We start from the raw sequence: 27,991 nt of genomic DNA on the forward strand, positions 1-27,991 counted from the left end.
AAACAGGCAGTACGGTATCCTTTCAGTGTGCTCTTAAATGTCTGATAAAAATCACGGGTATTATTTTTTGAACATATTTCGACAATTTGTACTGATTCCTTCTCTTCGAAATCTGTTGATGTCATTTATTTATCAATCCTGTTTCCTTTCTTTTGTGTTTAAATTGATCATAGTGTTCAATTTTCCTTGAGCATTTTCACTTTTTCCATATTTTAGCAGACTCTCTTAAAATTTCTTTACATAATTCATTACACCATATTTTCTTCTTACTATTCACTGGTCTATATACTTCCTGTGCAGCATTATTATTTTTAAAATCTAAGTTTATAATGGGAATACTTAAAATATTAATTCTATATAATCACGCTCCACATCTTACAGTAGATACCAGATTTATAACTTAATTCTAAACACAATGGTTCGAAAATATTGTAATATACGGAAGGAACAACTGAGATTCTCAAATATAATAGGCGTTGCCCGCAAATGCACATTGCTCAGAAGATGCCTACATTCAGTGGACTATTTAGTACACTCTTACGATAGCTAGAAGTTTTATTTGTTTGAGCCATCAGTCTTTTGACTGGTTTGATGTAGCCCGCCACGAATTCCTCTCCTGTGCCAACCTCTTCTTCTCAGAGTAGCACATGCAACCTACGTACTCAATTATTTGCTGGATTTATCTCAATCTCTACAGCTCCTTCTTGTACCACGGAAGTCATTCCCTTATGTCGTAACAGATGTTGTATCATTCTATCCCTTCTCCTTGTCGGTGTTTACCACATATCCCTTTCCTCTCCGATTCTGCGCAGAACCTCCTCATTCCTTACCCCATCAGTCCACCAAATTTTCAACAATCGCCTGTAGCACCACATCTTAAATGCATCCATTCACTTCTGCTCCGATTTTTTCCCACAGCCAATGTTTCATTGCCATACAATGGTGTGCTCCACATGTACATTCCCAGAAATTTCTTCCTCAAATTAAGGCCTATGTTATACTAGTAGACGCCTCTTGTCCAGGAAAGCTCTTTTTGCCAGTACCAATCTGCTTTTGATGTCCTCATTGTTCCGTCCATCATTGGTTATTTTGGTGCCTAGATAGCAGAACTCCTAAACTTCATCTACTTCATGACCATCAATCCTAATGTTAAGTTCCTCGCTGTTCTCATTTCTGCTATTCCTCATTTCTTTCGTCTTTTTTCCATTTACTCTGAATGCATATTCTGTACTCATTAGACAGTTCATTCTGTTTAGCCAATCATGTAATTCTTTTCACTTTTACTCAGGATAGCAATGTCGACAGCGAATCATACCATTGATAACCTTCAATTTTAATTCAACCCCTGAATCTTTCTTTTATTTCCACCATTTCTTCTTCGATGTACAGACTGAACAGTAGGGGCGAAAGCCTACGTCCCTATCTTACATCGTTTTTAATTCTAGCACTTCGTTCTTGGTCATCCATCCTTATTATTTCGTCTTACCTCCTGTACATATTTTATATTACCCGTCTCTTATAGGTTACCCCTATTTTCCTTAGAATTTCGAAATCTTGCACCATTTTACATTATCAAACGCTTTTTCCAGGTCGACGTGTCCTGATTTTTCTTTGGTCTTGCATCCATTATAAACCACAACGACTGAATTGTCTCTCTAGTGCCTTTACCTTTTCTAAAGCCACATTGATCGTCGTTAACACATCCTCACTTTTCTTTTCCACTCGTGTGTATATTATTCTCGTCAGAAACATAGATTCATGAGCTGTTAAGCTGATTGAGCGATAACTCTGCCGTGTGGTTCTAGGCGCTACAGTCTGGGGCCGAGCGATCGCTACGGTCGCAGGTTCGAATCCTGCCTCGGGCATGGATGTGTGTGATGTCCTTAGGTTAGTTAGGTTTAATTAGTTCTAAGTTCTAGGCGACTGATGACCTCAGAAGTTAAGTCACATAGTGCTCAGAGCCAGCGATAATTCTCGCAGTTGTCAGCTCTTGCAGTCCTCGGAATTGTGTGAATGATATTTTTCCGAAAGTCAGATGGTATGTCGCCAGACTCATACATTCAACGCACCAACGTGAATAGTCGCTTTGTTGCCACTTGCCCCAATGATTTTAGAAATTATGATGGAATGTTATTTATCCCCTCTGCTTTATTTGGTATTAAGCCCTCAAAAGTTCTCTTAAATGCTGATTCTAATACTGGTCTCCTATCTCTTTTAAATCAACTCCTAGGTCGTGTTCTATCACATCAAACATATCTTCTCCCTCGTAGAGGCTTTCAGTGTTCCCTTTTCATCCATCCGCTCTCTCCTCTGGATTTAACAGCGAAATTCCCGTCGAATTCTTCATGTTACTAACCCTGCTTTTAATTTCACGGAAGGCTGTCTTGACTTTCCTATACAGAGACTCAGTCCTTCCGACAATTATTTCTTATTCGATTTCTTCACGTTTTTCATGCAACCATTTCCTCTTAGCTTCCCTGCACTCCCTATTTATTTCATTCCTCAGTGACTTGTATTCCTGAATTTCCCTGAACTTTTTTGTACTTCCTTCCTTCATCGAACAGCTGAAGTATTTTTTTTCCATTACACATGGTTTCTTCGCAGTTACCTTCTTTGTACCTATGTTTCTCTTTCCAACTTATGTGATTGCCCTTTCTAGAGATGTACGTTCCTCTTTAACTGTACTGCCTACTGAGCTATTACTTATTGTTGTATCTATAGCCATAGAGAACTTCAAGCGTTTCTCGCCATTCCTTAGTACTTTCGTATTCCACTTCTTCACGTATTGATCCTTCCTGAGTAATGTTTTAAACTTCAGCCTGCTCTTCATCACTACTACAATGCGATCTGCAGGGGCGCCGACTTAGAAAAAATATTGGGTTGGCCCGTATTGGGGTCTTGCTGAGGATAGGCACAGTGTTCTACAACCAATTCTGCCATATCTCCAGTCTAAGATATATTCTACAGGTGTACGTTGTAAAGTGTGGTACTAGGACTGTATTTGGCATAACAATTTGACAGTGCATGAAATAGGTAGTACACTGGCAGTTTCCAGTATGTTAATTGGAAATATGGAAAATGTGAGAAAAGGAACTTAAGAATTAGGACGCAAAGAGAACAACTTCGCGAAACAGAAAAAATGGGGACGTGAACTACGAGTAAAGGAAATGAAGAGAAAAAAATGTACATTGAAAAAAGGAAATGAGAAATCTAAACGTAGAGGAAAGGAAAGAGAGGAAACAGAGCGTTGAGAACAGCAGAGGAAGAACAAAAGGGAAACAAAAGATAGAAATAAATCGATTAAAAGATAATGTTGATATTCAAGTTGAATATTAACTTGATATTCTGCAAACTATAATTAGAATTCATACTGATGAAGAATTAAGTGCAGTTACACGTAAGGTAGTCACTTTGAAGTCTTCTATTGTGAAATTCATAGTGAAAAGGTAAAAATATCTGGAGAGAAAGTAATAAATGGTGCGGAAAGTATTTTGCCGTACGCAACAGAAGTAAGGCTAACAGAGACTGCCAGTTTTTTTTATTTTAGGTGGTCCATATGATCAAACTATGAGACAGTAAAAACCACCCAATTACTTAGACCGAAAAACGCAATCACACTCAACCATTGTTATAAGCATGGTTTAAAAGGAGAAATTCTATATTGAATTGTTATTAAATAACCCAAGAAGGAAATTGATGATGCAGTAGATAGGATATTATAGGCTTGAGAAGTGTCTATAATTTTGATTTTCTTTTTATTATTATTAGAAGTGAACGGGGTGAATGTCCTGGTGGTGGGCTACCAGATCATGCTGTGTGATACGTTGATTTCTGATTTCTGGTTGAAACTGTTTTCTAGATCCACAGCATTAAGCAATGCTGTAGGACCTGTTGCCTAATTAAATACTATTTATTCTTAGGCAGAAACTAGGTAAGGAACAATTTCAGTATAAAAGAATTTTTATTTGTGGATATTGTTAGCAGCAGCTGTATTAGATCCATGGAGACCTTACTATATTTTGTGTAGGTTGCGCTGTACATTTTGTTGACGGCAAAAAATACGGGAATTTAAATAATTATGCCGCTCGGTGTAGCTACGTGGTTTCAGGCGCCTTGCCACGGTTCGCGCGGCGCCCCCCCCCCCCCTCCCCCATTGGGAGGTTCGAGTCCTCCCTCGGGCATGGGTGTATGTGTTGTCCTTAACGTAAGTTAGTTTAAGCTGGATTAAGAAGTGTGTAAGCCTAGGGACCGACGACCTCAGCAGTTTGGTCCCATAAGAAGTTACCACAAATTTCCAATTAAATCATTATTTGTTAGTTTACGTAAATAATACTTAGGAAACACCTTCCCTGAGGGCTGTGTATACATCGAAGTCACCTGTGTCTATGTCCGGTTGATATTCAGGTTTACCAAGACATACCCAGAAAAAGTATTTATAACCCTTTTTCTGCGAGCATAAAGCAGTTACTAATAAATTAACTAAGATCATTTACGTCTTGAAAATGTTCAATTTTGTAACATAGTCACTTACGTCATTTCTGAGCTTGAGGGGATAGAACACAGCAGCAAATTGTCCGAACTGTGTTTCAATGGTGCTGTCGCTTTTTAAGTTCGATAAGAGAGGTGCGAGATGCCTCTGATGTTTGGGACATTTCCCTAGACATTCCTACCATAGCAAACATTTTGCAGCATTTCCTGGCAAGTGGTGTCTGTGTGTGTGTGTGTGTGTGTGTGTGTGAGAGAGAGAGAGAGAGAGAGAGAGAGAGAGAGAGAATGTGTGTGTCTGTCTTTCGAGCACCTTTCACTGAAGAGTTTCTCCTTTGTCAGCATACACTTAGTGAAGATGTGGACTTTGCCTAATTTGTGCAGTGTTCCACAAATTTGTGCCGATGTTCAGAGAATGTTTAAGATGGAGGTTTAGGGCTACCTGTGCTTTTCCACGTGTCTTCCGCTCCTTCGGGTGATATTACTGAATGTTAAGGTTCAAATAATACTAGGAAAAACTATTCCGGAAGACATCAAACAGAGAAATACGAGTATTGGAAGAAATGGCAGAACGAACGGGAATTCGGTTAGTGAGGGAAGAAAGCGGTACATCAGCACAGGTATGATGATTGACTGAAAGTCAGTAATAATTTAGAAGTGTTTCGAGTTCGGAGGTGAATTATCTTGAAGTGCAGAAAATGTAGCAATCGGCATCTGTCGTACTACGGGAAGAAGAGAGCGTTATAAACAGTTCGTTATCGAATGCGGGCCGGCAGGACTGTATTTGGCATAACAATTTGACAGTGCATGAAATAGGTAGTACACTGGCAGTTTCCAGTATGTTAATTGGAAATATGGAAAATGTGAGAAAAGGAACTTAAGAATTAGGACGCAAAGAGAACAACTTCGCGAAACAGAAAAAATGGGGACGTGAACTACGAGTAAAGGAAATGAAGAGAAAAAAATGTACATTGAAAAAAGGAAATGAGAAATCTAAACGTAGAGGAAAGGAAAGAGAGGAAACAGAGCGTTGAGAACAGCAGAGGAAGAACAAAAGGGAAACAAAAGATAGAAATAAATCGATTAAAAGATAATGTTGATATTCAAGTTGAATATTAACTTGATATTCTGCAAACTATAATTAGAATTCATACTGATGAAGAATTAAGTGCAGTTACACGTAAGGTAGTCACTTTGAAGTCTTCTATTGTGAAATTCGTAGTGAAAAGGTAAAAATATCTGGAGAGAAAGTAATAAATGGTGCGGAAAGTATTTTGCCGTACGCAACAGAAGTAAGGCTAACAGAGACTGCCAGTTTTTTTTATTTTAGGTGGTCCATATGATCAAACTATGAGACAGTAAAAACCACCCAATTACTTAGACCGAAAAACGCAATCACACTCAACCATTGTTATAAGCATGGTTTAAAAGGAGAAATTCTATATTGAATTGTTATTAAATAACCCAAGAAGGAAATTGATGATGCAGTAGATAGGATATTATAGGCTTGAGAAGTGTCTATAATTTTGATTTTCTTTTTATTATTATTAGAAGTGAACGGGGTGAATGTCCTGGTGGTGGGCTACCAGATCATGCTGTGTGATACGTTGATTTCTGATTTCTGGTTGAAACTGTTTTCTAGATCCACAGCATTAAGCAATGCTGTAGGACCTGTTGCCTAATTAAATACTATTTATTCTTAGGCAGAAACTAGGTAAGGAACAATTTCAGTATAAAAGAATTTTTATTTGTGGATATTGTTAGCAGCAGCTGTATTAGATCCATGGAGACCTTACTATATTTTGTGTAGGTTGCGCTGTACATTTTGTTGACGGCAAAAAATACGGGAATTTAAATAATTATGCCGCTCGGTGTAGCTACGTGGTTTCAGGCGCCTTGCCACGGTTCGCGCGGCGCCCCCCCCCCTCCCCCATTGGGAGGTTCGAGTCCTCCCTCGGGCATGGGTGTATGTGTTGTCCTTAACGTAAGTTAGTTTAAGCTGGATTAAGAAGTGTGTAAGCCTAGGGACCGACGACCTCAGCAGTTTGGTCCCATAAGAAGTTACCACAAATTTCCAATTAAATCATTATTTGTTAGTTTACGTAAATAATACTTAGGAAACACCTTCCCTGAGGGCTGTGTATACATCGAAGTCACCTGTGTCTATGTCCGGTTGATATTCAGGTTTACCAAGACATACCCAGAAAAAGTATTTATAACCCTTTTTCTGCGAGCATAAAGCAGTTACTAATAAATTAACTAAGATCATTTACGTCTTGAAAATGTTCAATTTTGTAACATAGTCACTTACGTCATTTCTGAGCTTGAGGGGATAGAACACAGCAGCAAATTGTCCGAACTGTGTTTCAATGGTGCTGTCGCTTTTTAAGTTCGATAAGAGAGGTGCGAGATGCCTCTGATGTTTGGGACATTTCCCTAGACATTCCTACCATAGCAAACATTTTGCAGCATTTCCTGGCAAGTGGTGTCTGTGTGTGTGTGTGTGTGTGTGTGTGAGAGAGAGAGAGAGAGAGAGAGAGAGAGAGAGAGAATGTGTGTGTCTGTCTTTCGAGCACCTTTCACTGAAGAGTTTCTCCTTTGTCAGCATACACTTAGTGAAGATGTGGACTTTGCCTAATTTGTGCAGTGTTCCACAAATTTGTGCCGATGTTCAGAGAATGTTTAAGATGGAGGTTTAGGGCTACCTGTGCTTTTCCACGTGTCTTCCGCTCCTTCGGGTGATATTACTGAATGTTAAGGTTCAAATAATACTAGGAAAAACTATTCCGGAAGACATCAAACAGAGAAATACGAGTATTGGAAGAAATGGCAGAACGAACGGGAATTCGGTTAGTGAGGGAAGAAAGCGGTACATCAGCACAGGTATGATGATTGACTGAAAGTCAGTAATAATTTAGAAGTGTTTCGAGTTCGGAGGTGAATTATCTTGAAGTGCAGAAAATGTAGCAATCGGCATCTGTCGTACTACGGGAAGAAGAGAGCGTTATAAACAGTTCGTTATCGAATGCGGGCCGGCAGGGGTGGCCGAGCGATTCTAGGCGCTACCGTCTGGAACCGTGCGACCGCTACGGTCGCAGGTTAGAATCCTGCTTCGGGCATGGATGTGTGTGATGTCCTTAGGTTAGTTAGGTTTAAGTACTGAGTTCTAGGGGACTGATAACCTCAGCAGTTAAGTCCCATAGTGCTCAGAGCCATTTGAACCATTTATCGAACGCGAGTATACTGCGATGTAGTACAGAAGATGATGACATTCGGTTTCAGTCATGTGTAGACAACAGCATCCTGAATGAGAAATGGAGATGGCGAAGTGTGTTCCAATAGAAACTGACGGAATTCTTTTCACGGAAATTAAAGTGATTTTGCGTCACTGCTCTTGCTGATACTGAATTTTTACCCCGTGACGTTGAATAATGTAGAAGATACGGAAAGTCTCCGCCGTGTATTGTTTCCAGGACAGTGATCGGGTAAGGTGGATGCGTGATAGATACCACGACGATATAAGGGTCATGCTGGTGGGTGGTAAATGGTAGGGAATATTTAAAGTGACGGGTAAGTGCTACGCTAGCGACCCTTTTCACACGTACACCAGAACAGTAAATTGATTCGTAATTAGCAATTGTTTCAGCGTCCGTTTTATAATTGGGTCGATCGAGAAAAGTACTTTTCTTCCCGAATGCCCGAATCAGTGCAGTACGCCTGCGTACGTTTCTTTAACGCCTCTCGGAAGAACAGGTGACGGAACAATACACTGGCAGAATTGTAGGATGTATTTTTTTTATGAAAAGGGTTCGCTGCTTGCCAAAAACATCGACTCCCTGTCAGTTACGGCTCCCTGTTATCACCCCTTTTTCCCGTGTCGAGCGAGCGATGTTACACGGTATCGTTCACAAAAACCTTGTACAAGTGGCAAGTGTTGGGTAACGGGTTTGACGTGAAACAGGCGCGCTCGTGCGTGAGCAGTGGCGTAGTAAGGGCACGCATGCACGCACGCACGCACGCAGGTTTTGCGAACACGGCACGACACAGGGCGGCTGCCTGGGCCGGCGGGTGGGGGGAGGGGAGAACGCGTGCGCGGCCGCCAGGTCAGGTCACGGCTGCTGACGTCAGAGCAGCATCCCGCCAGGTAGCACTTCGATCGCCGGCGGCCGCACCGCACCGCACCGCACCGCGACGCAACGCCGCGGCTAGCGGCGGGGGCGGGGGCTGGGGTAGCAGTAGTCCCACTTGGCGGAAGAGAAACACTCGCCCAATAACGGCAGAAATCCGGCGCACCGAGCCGGCCGGCGCTGCGGGGGCGCGTTGCAGCATCGAAGCAGCTCACTCGGCCGCGTCGGGTCTTCGGCATCCGGGCGGGCAGTCGTAACACTTGTACATCACTTTATCACTTTCGTAATAGTGCATACCCCGAATGACCGATCCGTTGCGCAGTAGATGGCAAAGCTAATGTCTGAACAGTTGACTATCACTTCACTGGCTCGTGACGAAGTGCTCAGATGGAGACATTGTTAACAATATTCTCGTAATGATGTATCTAGAATAGAATGACCTCCTCGCAGCAAATCAGCACGAATTTCGAAAACATCGACCATATCAAACTCCTAGATCAGTTAGCCTTCACAGGAATGTGAAATCTATGCGCTTTGCCTGTCACTGTCTTCTCCAATATCTTATATAAACTACCTAACCTGTTAGTGTCCTGCTTCCCGGACTGTTGTGACATCATATTTCTTTCACGAACTTGCTACATGCTAGTCTAGCAGGTATTACGATTGCATTTTTAAAACTGAACAGAGGGTGGGGGGGGGGGGGAGGGGGGGAGAGGAGACTACATACTAGTAACAGTTAGAAGGGTCAAATAAAACTGGATGTATTCTCAAAGACATGCAGAACAGAAATGTGAGGTAGTTGTAGGTTTTCATTAAAAAAAAAAAAAGTGGGAACTTGCCAGGCCACAAATTTTGTACTGGTTGCCGTACCACCAGTAGACATATGCCATCTAGCGTATTTTGTGGAATTTGGAATTAAATGACTGGTTGTGGTGTGCGTACTGTAAGACCATCAGTACACACACCATCACATTATTGGACTTGCCGCTCTAACGAAGTAGGCGAGTGTCAGCAATATGTCTCGTGGTCTTATCGTGGCGTGTTTATCTTCTGCCATTAGGTCAGACGATAGAAATGCCACTTGCACACTTAGAGTAGCAGATTGACGGTGACCAAATTTAAACAGAACTTGATTACTTTTCACACACATTTATTAAAATAATAAAAAGCATAGAAATTACTTAACTTGATTCTGGATGCTGTTTACAACTGACAATCTTAAGTTCCTTTGGTCTTGGTACGTTAATCTTATTCTCACATATCTCTGATACTTGACAAAGTGCCTATACATTTCTCTTCGTGGCTATGTGCAGGAATATGATAATCTTATTAGGTGCAGACTGAAACTTGACTATAGAATAATGCAGGCTAATGCAGACTAACTCAGACTAATGCAGACTGGTACAGACTAATGCAGACTGACTAATCGGAGGTCTGTACACTCGTTATAATACCTCGCATGTTCCTGTATCACTGCGCGAGTGTGATCCGCGAGGAGAAAAGGTTCTACGTTAGCAGCAATCTCATTGGTTGCGTTACATATTAATACGCGGATCGGCGGAAGCAGAATTTGGTCCGTCTCTATGGCAGCGCCATCTCGTAGTGCGGAGACGGACGAGCGCTGCGCCTGCGCTGTTGTGCTTAGCGGGACGCGCTCTAGTGGGAAAGTTGTGTACGTGCTGACTACGCGGAACTATGTACACAACACTGGTCATAACGAAAACTACTCCACTCTTGCCATTCGATAGACCTCTACTTAGGCAAGCTATTGACGCTTCAGTTGGTTTGGGAAAATTTCTTTTACTGTGTTAATGAGTAGCTTAAATTCAGCGCCCTTTCATTAAAAAGTTTAGAACCCTTCCCATCCTACTGCTGAATTCGTAACTGCGAATGCAGTCCGAATCAGTGGTGGGAAATGGGATTTTAACTTTATTTTACTCTCTCTCTCTGTATCTCGCTTCAAATGGAGTAGGTTGGACAGCTCTAAGGACTACGCTGCATGCTATAAAAGTCTCTGAAGGTCTGTGTTACGCCCCATCCACGTTGCGCTTAAGATGAAGGCAGTCAGATCGATGCTGTACTTTCTGAATTCCTAGAAGGCATTTGACTCACTAGCACATCTACGCTTATTAACGAATTACGGTGTCTGGCGTATTACGCAAAATTTGTGACTGGATTGAGGATTTCTTGATAGGAAGGGCGTATCGACAGATATAGAAGTAACTTTAGGTGTGTCCCAGGGAAGAGCTTTGGAACCCTTTCTGTACGAATGACCCAACATAAATATTAACATAAACCTTACACTTCTAGCAGACGATGCCATTATCTGTAACAAACTACTGTCTGAAGTAAGCCGTACTGATAATCATTCGGATCTACACTACTGGCCATTAAAAATGCTACACCACGAAAGTGACGTGCTACAGACGCGAAATTTAGCCAACAGGAAGACGATGCTGTGATATGTAAATTATTAGCTTTTCAGAGCATTCACACAAGGTTGGTGCCGGTGGCGACACCTACAACGTGCTGACATGAGGAAAGTTTCCAACCGATTTCTCATACACAAACAGCTGTTAACCGGCGTTGCCTGGTAAAACGTTGTTGTAATGCCTCGTGTAAGGAGGAGAAATGCGTACCATCACGTTTCCGACTTTGATAAAGGTCGGATTGTAGCCTATCGCGATTGCGGTTTATCGTATCGCGACATTGCTGCTCGCATTGGTCGAGATCCAATGACTGTTAGCAGAATATGGAAACGGTGGGTTCACGAGGGTAATACGGAACGCCAAGATGGATCCCAACGGCCTCGTATCACTAGCAGTCGAGATGACAGGCATCTTATCCGCATGCCTATAACGTATCGTGCAGCCACTTCTCGATCCCTGAATCAACAGATTGCGACGTTTGCAAGACAACAACCATCTGCAGGAACAGTGCGACGACGTTTGCAGCAGCATGGACTATCAGCTCGGAGACCATGGCTGCGGTTACCCTTGACTCTGCATCACAGACAGGAGTGCCTGCGATGGTGTACTCAACGACGAACCGCCGGCCGAAGTGGCCGCGCGGTTCTGGCGCTGCAGTCTGGAACCGCGAGACCGCTACGGTCGCAGGTTCGAATCCTGCCTCGGGCATGGATGTGTGTGATGTCCTTAGGTTAGTTAGGTTTAACTAGTTCTAAGTTCTAGGGGACTAATGACCTCAGCAGTTGAGTCTCATAGTGCTCAGAGCCATTTGAACCATATTTTTCAACGACGAACCTGGGTGCACGAATGGCAAAACGTCGTTTTTTCGGATGAATCCAGGTTCTGTTTACAGCATCATGGTGGTCGCATCCGTGTTTGGCGACATCGCGGTGAACGCACATTGGAAGCGTGTATTCGTCATAGCCATACTGGCGTATCACCCGGCGTGATGGTACGGGGCGCCATTGGTTACACATCTCGGTCAAAACCTTGTTCGCATTGACGGCACTTTGAACAGTGGACGTTACATTTCAGATGTGTTACAAACCGTGGCTCTACCCTTCATTCGATCCCAGCGAAACCCTACATTTCAGCAGGATAATGCACGACCGCATGTTGCAGGTCTTGTGTGGACCTTTCTGGTTACAGAAAATGTTCGACTGCTGCCCTGGCCAACACATTCTCCAGATCTCTCACTAATTGGAAACGTCTGGTCAATGGTGGCCGAGCAACTGGCTCGTCGCAATACGCCAGTCACTACTCTTGATGAACTGTGGTATCGTGTTGAAGCTGCATGGGCAGCTGTACCTGTACACGTCATCCAAGCACTGTTTGACTCAATGCCCAGGCGTATCAAGGCCGTTATTACGGCCAGAGGTGGTTGTTCTGGGTACTGATTTCTCAGGATCTATGCACCCAAACTGCGTGAAAATGTAATCACATGTCAGTTCTAGTATAATATATTTGTTCAATGAATACCCGTTTATCATCTGTATTTCTTCTTGGCGTAGCAATTTTAATGGCTAGTAATGTGAATGAGATTTCAAAATCGTGCATAAGATGAAAACTTGCATTAAACATTCATAAATGTAAAAAAAAAGAAAAAAAAACTGTGCAATTTACAAGACGAAAACACATCTCATTACAATATCAGTGAGTCACAAATAAAAACTTCATATTACTAGGACTTCGATCATAGTGTGTAATCTACGATTACGATTGCCCATCTTCCTCTATTGGCATGAGAGTCACATAGCATTCTCGCATTTGCACTACAAAGCTAAAGATTGAAATATCTCCCTGTATTGTCTCTGACAAACCCACCCTGCAACAGTGTCACTGATTTAATTTGCAGGTAACCAGACGTAGAAGGGTACTACACTTGCTAAATTCCACGTCTCATGAAGGAAAAGTGAGCCAAGTCTATAACTGCTGTTCAATGAAGACTGTTCCACATCACTCACAACACCCATGGAAGTGCACAAAATCTCTCCAGGTCTACACGTGTCGAGGTGGTTATCACCATTTATCAGTGTATAGTAAATATGAGTGTTGTGGTAATATGACAGTTAAGAAGAAACATGTGCTCCAGACAGAGGGAGTTTGAAGCATTTTACGTAAATCAACTACTCCATCAATTCTAAAGGTATTGTTCCAGTGTCTGGGCTCAGTACCGAGAAGGTAATAGCAAGAGAGAAATGATCGTAGAACACAAACACATGCACTCCTAAGGCTACGAATTTCTGCACATAAATGTTAAAGCCACGAGTTTTCCCAAATATTAGTCATGCAGAGTGCAATGCTGTTAATACTCTAATGCAAGACATATATGTTCAACATCTGACATACATCCAAGTTTTCTATCCCACTCTCTATGGTAATGGACTTTAAGACGGTAAAACTACTTCCTTCTGCACCAAAGAAGAACGTTGAGTCCCTGTGTCACAGGCACAATACAGCTTTCTGGATGTGTGTAGCACCCACTGTTCATATCCAATCACACTTCAAAAACTGTACTACATTCGCCATAGTCATACAAAATGATTGTCAGAAATGGAGAATGACTCTTATAAGGAAACAGAAAAGCACAAAGTAGTGGTGTTTGTCTTTTGAAATAACAGTACCTCACACACACCTGTCACTAACTTAGAATTACGATAGTTATGAAACTGAAGACTCATCGTTTGTCCAGAGGAGGGTACCAAAACAAGTTTTCCATCGATAAACATGTTTCATCACACATGTGTTGGAAGTCCTCTGCCAACTGTGGTATAAAGAGGTTCGCTAGTAACGATTGCAGGTAGATAGTGCTCTAAGCCACACACAGATCATGCAACTGTATATGAGTCGAATGCAGGCTACATCAGACAACTGATACACCCTGACAGAAGAACGAAAAAAAATGGTTACATGTGCGATAAATGACCAGCAGCAACACCTCCCTCTTTCTAGGATGTGTCTTCAGTCTACCATCAAATCGTACCTCATTACAACCCCATCTCAACCGATTACTCAGTGCACTTTCTTTCATCCTTTAACGCAGGTCCATGTCAATGTAGAGGCAAATGGTCCTCTTTTCCATGAAAACATCAAAGACATCAGTAACTTGCATGGATAACTATTACCTCAATAGATCTACAATGGAATGTTATGTAAGGTATTTGTTAACTGACACTGCATAGTTGTGATTAGTGGAGAGTACAGAGAAGCACATCGTAAATACTGTTCGTTGAGGTTCAAAACACCTAAACAGCCCTGCTCAGGGTCATACACTTGATGTATTCTGTAGTTGTATGTTGTATTCCCCCATCTTTCTTTGTTGCACACCGATCACCGCACATGTAGCAGGCAACAGACCTGAAGCCATGCTTCCTTGCTCCCTGAGCCATAGATGACACATGCACAGACACAGACGTTTGGAAGTGACTGGATGTATTAGTCACCGTCCAACCAGTATACCCGTCCGGCCAGAAAAAAAGTGCAATTGTGCTAGGTGTGGACAACTGTACTACATTCACCAGCATTTTTAGAATACGTGACGAGAAGTGATGTCATGATCACTGGACGAAAGTGACATAAACTGGATAAATTTACGAAAACTTACGGAAAATATGTATAAATTAAGGGCACAATACGCCGAAATGCGGGGAAATTGAGGGCACTGAAGGAATACTTGCGTGTCTTCTACTTGGCACAGGAAAATTCTTGTGCTTGGGGACGAGTGTGTGGCAGCAAGAGGAATACGAGAAAAATCTGACGTGGATGCATCAGGATCCAGGTAAGCAGTCAGTTTTCATCGACAGCTGGAATAGAATGCTTGTCGTGGATAACAACCAAATGTAGAGTGATAAAATTATATAGATCGGATCACAGGCTCAGGTGTGACCTCAATGTTATCGGCAACTACTTTACAGATTTTTGCAAAGTGTCCTCAGCTAAGGAGAGTTGTATTATGTGACGTCACCTACTGCTGCCTACTGGAACTTTCACTATCAGCGAAAGTGTAATGTCCTTACAGATTTTTGCAAAGTGTCCTCAGCTAAGGAGCGTTGTATTATGTGACGTCACCTACTGCTGCCTACTGGAACTTTCACTATCAGCGAAAGTGTAATGTCCTTACAGATTTTTGCAAAGTGTCCTCAGGTAAGGAGCGTTGTATTATGTGACGTCACCTACTGCTGCCTACTGGAACTTTCACTATCAGCGAAAGTGTAATGTCCTTACACCTCCTCGAGGTACGTGAAAGCGAGACGATACAACGCTCTCTGTTACTGCAGTCAATATTTCATGATAATGTTCGTCATTTGCACTAATTTGAGTCTATATTCGCTGCTACTCAAATCTTTTAAAGTTTCTTTCGTTAATAACTTTCGATTCAAATTACTGCTATCGGCTAGCTGCGTTGTTCCGTGGTTGCCACGAAAGATGCTCAATAACAGTTACTATTATTACTACTATTGTTCAGAGATACGCAGTTCACTTCTTGTGATACTCTGTTCGAAATCATAGGACATTATAGTTCTTGAAACTTCCTGGCAGATTAAAACTGTGTGCCCGACCGAGACTCGAACTCGGGACCTTTGCCTTTCGCGGGCAAGTGCTCTACCATCTGAGCTACCGAAGCACGACTCACGCCCGGCCCTCACAGCTTTACTTCTGCCAGTATCTCGTCTCCTACCTTCCAAACTTTACAGAAGCTCTCCTGCTAACCTTGCAGAACTAGCACTCCTGAAAGAAAGGATATTGCGGAGACATGGCTTAGCCACAGCCTGGGGAATGTTTCCAGAATGAGATTTTCACTCTGCAGCGGAGTGTGCGCTGATATGAAACTTCCTGGCAGATTAAAACTGTGTGCCCGACCGAGACTCGAACTCGGGACCTTTGCCTTTCGCGGGCAAGTGCTCTACTGCAGAGTGAAAATCTCATTCTGGAAACATTCCCCAGGCTGTGGCTAAGCCATGTCTCCGCAATATCCTTTCTTTCAGGAGTGCTAGTTCTGCAAGGTTCGCAGGAGAGCTTCTGTAAAGTTTGGAAGGTAGGAGACGAGGTACTGGCAGAAGTAAAGCTGTGAGTTCCGGGCGTGAGTCGTGCTTCGGTAGCTCGGTTGGTAGAGCACTTGCCCGCGAAAGGCAAAGGTCCCGAGTTCGAGTCTCGGTCGGGCACACAGTTTTAATCTGCCAGGAAGTTTCATATCAGCGCACACTCCGCTGCAGAGTGAAAATCTCATTCTGGAAACATTCCCCAGGCTGTGGCTAAGCCATGTCTCCGCAATATCCCTTCTTTCAGGAGTGCTAGTTCTGCAAGGTTAGCAGGAGAGCTTCTGTAAAGTTTGGAGGGTAGGAGACGAGATACTGGCAGAAGTAAAGCTGTGAGGGCCGGGCGTGAGTCGTGCTTCGGTAGCTCAGATGGTAGAGCACTTGCCCGCGAAAGGCAAAGGTCCCGAGTTCGAGTCTCGGTCGGGCACACAGTTTTAATCTGCCAGGAAGTTTCATATCAGCGCACACTCCGCTGCAGAGTGAAAATCTCATTCTGGATTATAGTTCTTCCTTAATCTGGTTTTTATTAACATAGTTTCTTTGATATGATTAACTACTATGAATGGTCGCAATTTAGCCCGATAATAAACGTCGAAACAGGGTCTTTAATCGAAAGTCAAGTTGCGACGCGGCGTTTAAATAGTAGATTCGGCAACAACTGATGTTCTTGAAGTGAAATTTGTGGTGTCAAGGCCAGACACCACACTTGCCAGGTGGTAGCCTTTAAATCGGCCGCAGTCCGTTAGTATACGTCGGACCAGCGTGTCGCCACTATCAGTGATTGCAGACCGAGCGCCGCCACACGGCAGGTGTAGTCCAGAGAGACTCCCTAGCACTCGCCCCAGTTGGACAGCCGACTTCGCTAGTGCTGGTTCACTGTCTACATACGCTCTCACTTGCCGAGACGACAGTTTAGCATAGGCTTCAGCTACGTCATTTGCTACGACCTAGCAAGGCGCCATTTTCAGTTATTATGTCTTCTGAACAGATAATATTGTGATTCATGTACCGTCAAGAGCGACGTTCATCATTAATGGATTAAAGTTAAGTATCAAACTAATTACGTCCGCTTTCTGAATTATAATTCCTTGTCATGTTCCAGACCTCACGTCAGTATAGTCCTTCCCTCCTCACGCCAACCTGCGTGAGCTAAAACGCGTGCATTTCGGCTTCTACTAGTAATACGGTGTTGGCTCTTCTGCAAACACAACAAAATTAATGATATCAATTTTTTATCGACAGAGATTAACGCTGGATATTAGCGTTATCAGAGTTACGTCAGTTTCCTTGCTTTTTACAATAAATTAAATGAATAGAAATTTTCTCTTGATTAGTTCGGCTTCCAAAGAAGTTAACTGTTTCACGCAGTGACGCAAGAACTTAAGAGACCGGATACAAGGACTCAAACGTGAAAACCTCGGAAGCTAAAATCTTGAACACAAAGACTCCCAATTACTAAAGACTCCTAAACGCAAAAGACTCCCTGCCAGACGCTAAAGATGTTAACAATATGTGCGCTGGATTTGTATAGTATCTGTGAAAGTGACGTTCTCTCGAAAGACTTTGAATGAAGCCCTTTGACACGTTTCCGTTGGCTCTTGTTATCCTTTTATTTAATTTTCTCTACTTTAAAATGGAATTTCATGATTTCATATGAATTATGGGAACGGTTCATAGATAATTCCCATAAATTTTAGCTTCAAAAAAGACCAGATATGTAAGGAGGGTTTACAGAGCCACTGCCCCCTCACCCCCCCCCCCCCACCGATAACTACTTTATTTTAATCAAGTTGCCATCGTTTCAGGTAATAGCAAGATGTGCTATTGTTACACCTAATCAAATTTTCTCCTAGAAGGTTCGGGTTCTTCTTTAACTATCTTTGATTTTGACTTAGGATTTGGTATTTTCAGTTTATTTTTTATGGGCCAGGATTTTGGAGCTTTGCTTGCGATCTTGTTCTTCTTTCTTTTTCTTTCTTTCCTTTTTATGACAAAGTGACAGCATGTTACATATATGAATGGGCGATATGATTTCAAAAATTGTACAGTAGGTTACTTACATGTTCCTTATATACTAGGTTCTTCATTACAGATTAACGTAAGTATTTGAAAGTACAGGATGTATCTAAAAGAATCGTCCGATTTAAAAAATAATCGTAGCTATTATTTTATTTGATATACATGTGTGGACAAGGTACTGTTGAAAAGAGCAAACTATGGTGTTTTACATGGATCCCGCTAGATAGCAGCAGTGTGCACCCACCTCAGTTCTACTAAAACTGGTGTCGGAACAATAGAAAGCGTTTTGTTTTCTAACTTTTGCACAATATGCTGGTCAACGCGACTTTCGTACTAGATATGGTGTGGATACTCCTACAGCACACAGAATTAGACGATCGCATTAATAATTCCGAGAAACCGGGTAAAAGCAAATTTCCAGTCCATCTCAGAAATTCTGACACAGACGTGGAACACATCCGCCATGGTTCCACAAGGAGTCGGCAGAAACCCGTTTTCTGTGCAGCTTGACAGCTCAGCATGCCCACGATGTCCGTCTGGTGTGTGTTGCGTCGACGTTCACACATGAAAGCATACAAAAGTCAGCTACTGCAATCTCTTTGGAAGGTGACGAACAACAACGTGTGGGTTCTGCAATTTCATTCTTGGAAAGATGAAGCTCTAACTGAAGACATACTTGCTGCAGCGTGCGAATAATTTGAATACCAGATTGACATATGCCGTGTGTCTCAAGGGGGACATATCGAACACCTAGGAAAGGGTGGGACAAAACACCTGTTGAGTTTCCATTTCATCAAAAAACAAAATTCATTGTATATGTTCATTAGTTTCAGAAATATAGATGTGTCAAGGCGGATGACACACCTTCTATTATCTAAATCACAGATATTTCAATTTTTCCTGACATTAATTAAATATTTGATTCATTAAATATCTATACTGAATATAGCAACTTAAAGCTACCTATAAATTTCATTTCAGATACTAGACACAACTTAAATGTTCACCGTATGTCTATTAATGAATCGGTCAGTTTATACTGATTATGCATTCCAATCTCTGTATAGTATTAAACATTTCGTTAGTAATTTTGGGACTTGATTGCAATCTTGTCTGTTGTTTGCCTGGGGAGGTCAGCGATGTCCATTCATCTCGCCGCTCCCATACGGCTGCACAAAATGATCGTTCAGACTCTGCAGGTCATATATGTGGATGCAACAGTGTGACCTGGTAATATGTGTAATATACTTAATCCTTTGTTGTTCTGCCTTTTCAATGGATAGCAGACTAACGTTTTGATTATTCGTCTTATGATGCCTCTTCTTATAGCTTGCAAAATGCTTATATATGTTGCACCGCCCCTTCAGTGGTTAAGAGGCACAATGTTTTCATCGTCTGACTCATGTTGCCTCTTCTAACACATTGCAAAATCCTCGTCATAACAATGGATCTTCTTGACCCCCACATCACATTGTCTGTTGGATGATTACGCCGTAAAATGTGTGATTTTATATATTTACTTCTCTTCAGTTTCCATTTGCTGATTCTTCGTCTTTATTGTTAAGCTTCGTAATGCGTTCTCCGGATTGCCTAAATCTGCCGAACTTCTTCGGTAGGGTCTCCTTTTTCTTCAAATTCTTCATCTAATATCTCATGATGCTGATTGTAGACCTCTGATGACTAGAATAACGTCGGAATTTCCGATTGACTTCAACGTACAGCTCGCTTCTTGTATAACATTTTCCAGTGATGAACTACAGGCGTATGGTTCTAGTTTTCTCGTTCTCGCTCCGCCTCTAGGTTGCATGGCGAGCCATCTCCCGACCTAAACGCTCTGCCTGTGTCATGGAACATCTCGTAGGTCGTAGATACTGTTTCTGGGCCCTGTGCAGCCAAAAGATGACTCGCTCCATCAGACAACGGCAGCAATTCCTCAGGCTGTTCGGGCTACAGCATCAGCGCTGCGTAAGAAGTCTACACATATGTTCCAGAGTGACGAATATAGAACATAAGGGACACATAGAGACATGACATAATATATAAACATAATGTCCAATAATATCAATCATTAAACTTTATCCCCTTGAATCAATATTCTTGTTCATTAATGTATGCAGCCTTTAAGCATTTATAATAGTTCATAGCATTTATTTTCCCACCAGTGTCAGACACTAACTGTTTACACATGCGATATTTCATTGTTTCACAGTTATTCTTAATGTTGAGATCACTTTCATTTCTTCAGGTTCTGCTGGGATTCTGTCCTATTCATTTCTGCACGCAACTCCATTGAAATAAGTGGCACTTCACTGGGCAACCAGCACCATAACAATGTAACATGCAAATACATTCGATAACTCATTGTGCTTCTTCTTATCTAAGGCGTCTGTTCACTAACAGTTACATGTGAGACACTCAGAAAACTACAGAACCAAGTATTAACAAACGAGTTGTCATTATCTTACTAAACAAAGATGATATTTATATCCACTAAGATCAGATTATTATTAAAACAATAAATTGTAGCACTACTCCAAATGGATTATTTAAACTATCGGTGAAAGTTTAATCCACGCATTAGATTTGGGAGCGTTGTGTATATCTCCGCTGAAGTACGCCTGGCGACTGAGTGAGGCATGATTTTATGAATCTCTTAAAAAATCGACATGTACTCTATCCACTTAGATTGTTGCGTTGTAGCATAAACATATGTGTTAAAGCCTCTAAGTACACATTCAAATGGCGGTGCTTCTGCATGATATTGTGGTGCCTAGATAAGCTTTATGTTTAATTTTAACATACACTCCTTCCAAGCCTTGCTGGTATAATGTTGTTGTGGTCTTCAGTCCAGAGACTGGTTTGATGTGGGTCTCCATGCTACTCTATCCTGTGCAAGCTTCTTCGTCTCCCAGTACCTACTGCAACCTACATCCTTCTGAATCTCTTGGTATCCCTCTACGATTTTTACCCTCCACGCTGCCCTCCAATACTAAATTGGTGATCCCTTGATGCCTCAGAATATGCCCTACCAACCGACCCCTCCTTCCAGTCCAATTGTGCCACAAATTTCTCTTCTCCCCAATTCTATTAAATACCTCCTCATTAGCTATGTGATCTACCCATCTAATCTTCAGCATTCTTCTGTAGCACCACATTTCGAAAGCTTCTATTCTCTTCTTGTCTAAACTATTTATTGTTCTCGTTTCACGTGCATACATGGTTACACTGCTTACAAATACTTTTAGAAACGACTTCCTGACACTTAAATCTATACTCAGTGTTAAAATATTTCTCTTCTGCAGAAACACTTTCCTTGCCATTGCCAGTCTACATTTTATATCCTCTATACTTCGACCATCATCAGTTATTTTAGTCCCGTAAAGTGTCTCGTTTCCTAATCTAGTTCCCTCAGCATCACCCGACTTAATTCGACTACATTCCATTATCCTCGTTTTGCTTTTGTTGAGGTTCATCTTATATCCTCCTTTCAAGACACTGTCCATTCCGTCCAACTGCTCTTCCAAGTCCTCTGCCGTCTCTGACAGAATTACAATATCATCGGTGAAGCTCAAAGTTTTTATTTCTTCTCCATGGATTTCAATTCCAACTCCGAATTCTTCTTTTGTTTACTTTACTGATTGCTCAATATACAGACAATATCATTGGGGATAGGCTACAACCCTGTCTCACTCCCTTCCCAACCACTGCTTCTCTTACATGCCCTTGGACTCTTATAACTACCATCTGGTTTTTGTACAATTTGTAAATAGCGTTTCGCTCCCTATATTTTACCCCTGCCACCTTCAGAATTTGCAAGAGAGTATTCCAGTCAACATTGTCAAAAGCTTACTCTAAGTTTACAAACGCTAGAAACGTAGGTTTGCCTTTCCTTAATCTATTTTCTAAGATAAGTCATATGGGCAGTATTGCCTCACGTGTTCCAACATTTCTACAGAGTCCAAACTGATCTTCCCCGAGGTCGGCTTCTACCAGTCTGTAAAGAATTCGTGTAAGTATTTTGCAGCCGTGGCTTAATAAACTGATAGTACGATAATTTTCACATCTGTCAACACCTGCTTTCTTTTGGATTGGAATTATTACATTATTCTTGATGTCTGATTAATATGATGCATTATCTGACAGAATAGTTTCCAGATTACCAACCTTAGGTATGTAGTCTTTAATTAGGTGGTTCAATATCGGCTTATTGGGTACATTTTAATGTGTTTTGAAAACAAGTCATAAAACGCAATTACTTATTTAAATGTGCCTCTTGCAGTCGGAAGTGATCCAATCGCATCACAAGATACTATCGGTAAGGGTTCTGATGCAACTATTGAGTGTAGTACTAATCTAGTGCTATAATTAATAGGTTTTATCTTTTGACATAGGGTACTCGCATTAAAAATATATTATATTTTCTGGTTCATACTGGGAAAACAATACTGTCTCATTTTATCGCTCAACTTAGTAGCACTAAAATGTCCACAGGAGTAAAGTTTATGCCATGTGAATTCGGAGTTGTATTTTCATGTATACACACTTTCCAGCTTCCTTTATTCGCTCAATGAAACATAACCCCTGAATGCAATTATTAATTTAATAATCGATGATTGTTTTCACTTGTTTTAGAGCATTTATTATACGATTGAAGTACATATCTTGTTCTTATAAGAGCGATGAATTTTTAGTATATACACTCCTGGAAATTGAAATAAGAACACCGTGAATTCACTGTCCCAGGAAGGGGAAACTTTATTGACACATTCCTGGGGTCAGATACATCACATGATCACACTGACAGAACCACAGGCACATAGACACAGGCAACAGAGCATGCACAATGTCGGCACTAGTACAGTGTATATCCACTTTTCGCAGCAATGCAGGCTGCTATTCTCCCATGGAGACGATCGTAGAGATGCTGGATGTAGTCCTGTGGAACGGCTTGCCATGCCATTTCCACCTGGCGCCTCAGTTGGACCAGCGTTCGTGCTGGACGTGCAGACCGCGTGAGACGACGCTTCATCCAGTCCCAACATGCTCAATGAGGGACAGATCCGGAGATCTTGCTGGCCAGGGTAGTTGACTTACACCTTCTAGAGCACGTTGGGTGGCACGGGATACATGCGGACGTGCATTGTCCTGTTGGAACAGCAAGTTCCCTTGCCGGTCTACGAATGGTAGAACGATGGGTTCGATGACGGTTTGGATGTACCGTGCACTATTCAGTGTCCCCTCGACGATCACCAGTGGTGTACGGCCAGTGTAGGAGATCGCTCCCCACACCATGATGCCGGGTGTTGGCCCTGTGTGCCTCGGTCGTATGCAGTCCTGATTGTGGCGCTCACCTGCACGGCGCCAAACACGCATACGACCATCATTGGCACCAAGGCAGAAGTGACTCTCATCGCTGAAGACGACACGTCTCCATTCGTCCCTCCATTCACGCCCGTCGCGACACCACTGGAGGCGGGCTGCACGATGTTGGGGCGTGAGCGGAAGACGGCCTAACGGTGTGCGGGACCGTAGCCCAGCTTCATGGAGACGGTTGCGAATGGTCCTCGCCGATACCCCAGGAGCAACAGTGTCCCTAATTTGCTGGGAAGTGGCGGTGCGGTCCCCTACGGCACTGTGTAGGATCCTACGGTCTTGGCGTGCATCCGTGCGTCGCTGCGGTCCGGTCCCAGGTCGACGGGCACGTGCACCTTCCGCCGACCACTGGCGACAACATCGATGTACTGTGGAGACCTCACGCCCCACGTGTCGAGCAATTCGGCGGTACGTCCACCCGGCCTCCCGCATGCCCACTATACGCCCTCGCTCAATGTCCGTCAACTGCACATACGGTTCACGTCCACGCTGTCGCGGCATGCTACCAGTGTTAAAGACTGCGATGGAGCTCCGTATGCCACGGCAAACTGGCTGACACTGAAGGCGGCGGTGCACAAATGCTGCGCAGCTAGCGCCATTCGACGGCCAACACCGCGGTTCCTGGTGTGTCCGCTGTGCCGTGCGTGTGATCATTGCTTGTACAGCCCTCTCGCAGTGTCCGGAGCAAGTATGGTGGGTCTGACACACCGGTGTCAATGTGTTCTTTTTTCCATTTCCAGGAGTGTATTTGTACTCTTCTCCGAATGGCACATTTATCAATAAATCTACCCTAAAAAAGGTTTTATTGAAGTATATTGTCTTCTTTGTTTAGTCCTTGTGGTAATCGAGATAGTACATCGGCTACTACATTATCCTTCCCTTTAATATATTTAATATCGATTTGATAATCCTGCAACAACAGTGTTCACATCATTAGCCTTACATACAACAGTTTAGCCATCATTAGAAATGTGACAGCCTTATGGTCACAATACGATATATAATGTGAAATATCTGAATTCATGTAGCATCCACACAGCTGCTAAAATTTAGCACTTGGTGGTCGTATAAGCCCTCTTGCACTTGGATAAGGTACAGGTAGCAAATGAAATATTGGTGTCTTCCAGATTCTTGGGTTCTTTTGTTTGAAATGCATCGCTCCGATCCTTGTAGCCAATGTGCTCATTACAATGCAAAATTTTTTTCTCATAACCAGATGACTCAAAAAGTGGGAATTAACTAATACTTCTTTGACTTTGTCATAAACTGCCCTGCACACAGCAGTTCATTGCCAGGTTACGTTCTTTCTTAGAAAATTTAATAAACCATCGATGTTTAGTAATAGATACAGTAGAAATTTAGGAAAGAACAATCTGATCTCCATAAATTACTTTTTATCTCACTACTAGGATATGATAAATTTCTAACTATGTCCAATTCTTTTGGGTTGGATGCCATCCCCTCAGTGGAAATTATATGGGTCTAAAGATTTTAATTTATCCTTTCTAAACTTAGGAACGTTGTAACTTAGTTCACTGTGATCACATATTCATTAGATTTAGGGACTAATCTCCTTAATAAATCAGTATGCACTTCCTACATAGATGTTGCTATTAATAAATTATTTACATAAGCCATCACCTTCTCTAACAAATCCAGTCTTAGTAAAGTATCCAAAGCTGTGATAAGAGAAACACCACCACTTACAATTTTAAGCACTTAATTAACTGTGACCCAGCAACCATACACTATTTAATTACAGAAAAATATAGGGCAGTTTACATCAAAATAAAAAATTACATGGAATACTAAAAAACATAATGCCATGGATTGAAACGATATAGAATTACTTCCATAAATTATGTACAAACAGAATGTACTTACATGTAATCACACCATGACTTAAAATGTCTGAACAAAAGTGCTCTTGCCAAACAGAAATGTCATAGGAATAAAAGAAAAATGGAAAAAATATAACATAATTATCAACTGGATAGAAATCTCCATGGAACATAATGACAACCACAAGGTTGCATACGGCTGACAGCGGCATAATACAGCAAATTATATTAAGAGGACACAGTTGCGAGGGAACACCCATAGGGAATCAATGCTAAAACGAGCAAACGTCAGGTACACTTTCTGAAGTAACTAATAGAGATAAACACCTGAAACTTATACAGTGTACAGCTGAAACATCATTCTCCAATCACGTAAAAAGTGGTTAATATATTTTATATATTTAATGAGTAATCATTTTTTTGTTCTATAAGACAAAAAATTAAAACTTTTCTAAACACCTAGGAGCTTGTAAATCTGCTCTTTTTATCACTACTGGTCTCTTTTTTATCTAATTAATCATCGTTTTATTAACAAGAGATACTGTAAGTCTGATGTCTGTAGCAGTCATAGTTTGTTGAGAAAAGTGTACCAGAAGGTCAAAAAATGTAGTTTTGAGAAAAAGGGTATTAAAGTTTTACATGCAAGAAAGTGATGTACAATGTCATACAGACATACTTTTAAAAAATTCCAGGGCTATACTGTGGCTCAGCTTCATCTTTATCTTCTTTTCTTCTTTTCTTTGATCTTCTGTCTATCCTGGCCTCCTTGGTAGCATTTCCAGCAGAAACATCAGCATAATGGATACGAATAATGGATACGATCCATGTCAATATTTTTCACTCCCCTTTCAGTATTGATGCCATTCTTTGTTCCCAAGAGTTTTAATACGTCAGTCTTCTTTGACACACCAGCATTGAAGCACATCACTGCATCATGAACACCAAATTTTAGTGTTTCTTTTCTAACGAAAACAGTTTTTGGTATCCTTGTCCAAATGACAGAATTCAAACTTTTATTTGGGTTTTGAGTTTTTCAATGGAGAGACTTTTCAAGAGCTCTTGTTGGCTAAGGTCTCTGAAATTGGGTTTCACAGCTAGCAGGATTTTTTCTGGAATTGAATGTTTGTGCTTATAGCTGGAAGATGTAGCTGGGTTGTTGAATTTGCACCAGTTGTCAGGTCCCAGTGGGCAAAGTTAATGTTGTGGTTCCTCATCTGCTGAAATTTTATGAAAGAATATAGCCCAGATGGCTCTCCCCATTGCTTCTACATTGTTGCAGTTATTTCTGATGGCCATACCATAATAAGTCTGGATACTGTCTATTTCAGCCTTTGTCAGGCCCCCTTTACCACCTAACCTTTTTTCCTTACATATCTTTAGAAGTCGTGATCCCATTCTTTTCTGTACATGTCCTATACATACCAGATTATTAATTTTGACTCTAGGCCCATAAGGTTTATCCTCTACCACTTTCTGATAAGCCTTACTGTCCTCATCCCCAAGATACTCTGTATAGAGGATACCTCTTGACTGCACAGACCTTATGAAAATGTTAGCAACGCCAGCCACTTCCATGCCTCCACTAGAACCATCGTAGACCTTTTTGCACACATGTTGTATAGTGGGATTTTTGCTACAGATGTCACAGAACTTAGTAATAATTTCAGTATCCAGAACCTTCCCAGTATCAAAAGAAGTTGCTGACACATTGCCATTTAGGGATGTATGCCCACGTTTCTGGCAACTGCCATCAAAACCAACAGAAATTTGCCTTGGGTCAGATTTCGTATCATTCAACTGAACTGCTTCTTTGGCTGTTTTCAACATTGCAGATTCACTTACCTCAGCTACAACTGCACCAATAGTCTTGTTGTAAACATCAAACTTTCTTGGAGGTGGAGGAATTTTCATCACTGCACAAAGAACAGCACCTGCACTTCGCCCTTTTCCAATAGATCTAAGTGCATACACTAATCTTATATTGTTTTCATACAATCTGCTTCTTGTTACTGGCATTACAGCTACATTCCAAACATGTCAAAACTAAATTACAAACAATTCCCTTGGTTTTCACCACATCTTCGTGCAAAGTAACGTTTCCACCACAGTTTTTACAATTTGTGTGTTTTTCGATAAGTTCACATAATAACCTCATGATCAGAATGTTGGTGTCAGTAACAACAGAAACACTGTTCACACCACATATTGCATTGTCACGCATTTGAGAGGCACTTGGAAAACAGGCAGCACCTAGAAGCTTCTTGCTTGAAGCACTGACACTCGCACTGACTTCACTTTCAATATTATTTTCTGCCCTCTGTTCAAAATTAGTAGTTTCGCTGTATATTTTTACATATTTATTTCCACGAAACTTAGGCTTATATCCAAACTTCCTTATTCTACGCATTGTGTTATAACGTTTCACAAAATCATTACATTTGTATCACCCAAACGTAAACAACTAGGGTGAAGAAACTGACAAACGATAGTCGGCAATGCAGACAGGCTGGCAAACATCAGAATAACAATTCTCTCTTGCAACCCAAATAAAGAGTATTTATATCCGCGGAACATAAATGATTGTTGTACTATAGTCAATGCTGACTACTGCGCAAGATACAGCAAAAATGGACGTGGCGCTA

Source organism: Schistocerca nitens, chromosome 8, assembly GCF_023898315.1.
Source record: "Schistocerca nitens isolate TAMUIC-IGC-003100 chromosome 8, iqSchNite1.1, whole genome shotgun sequence".
Classification (NCBI taxonomy): Eukaryota; Metazoa; Arthropoda; class Insecta; order Orthoptera; family Acrididae; genus Schistocerca; species Schistocerca nitens.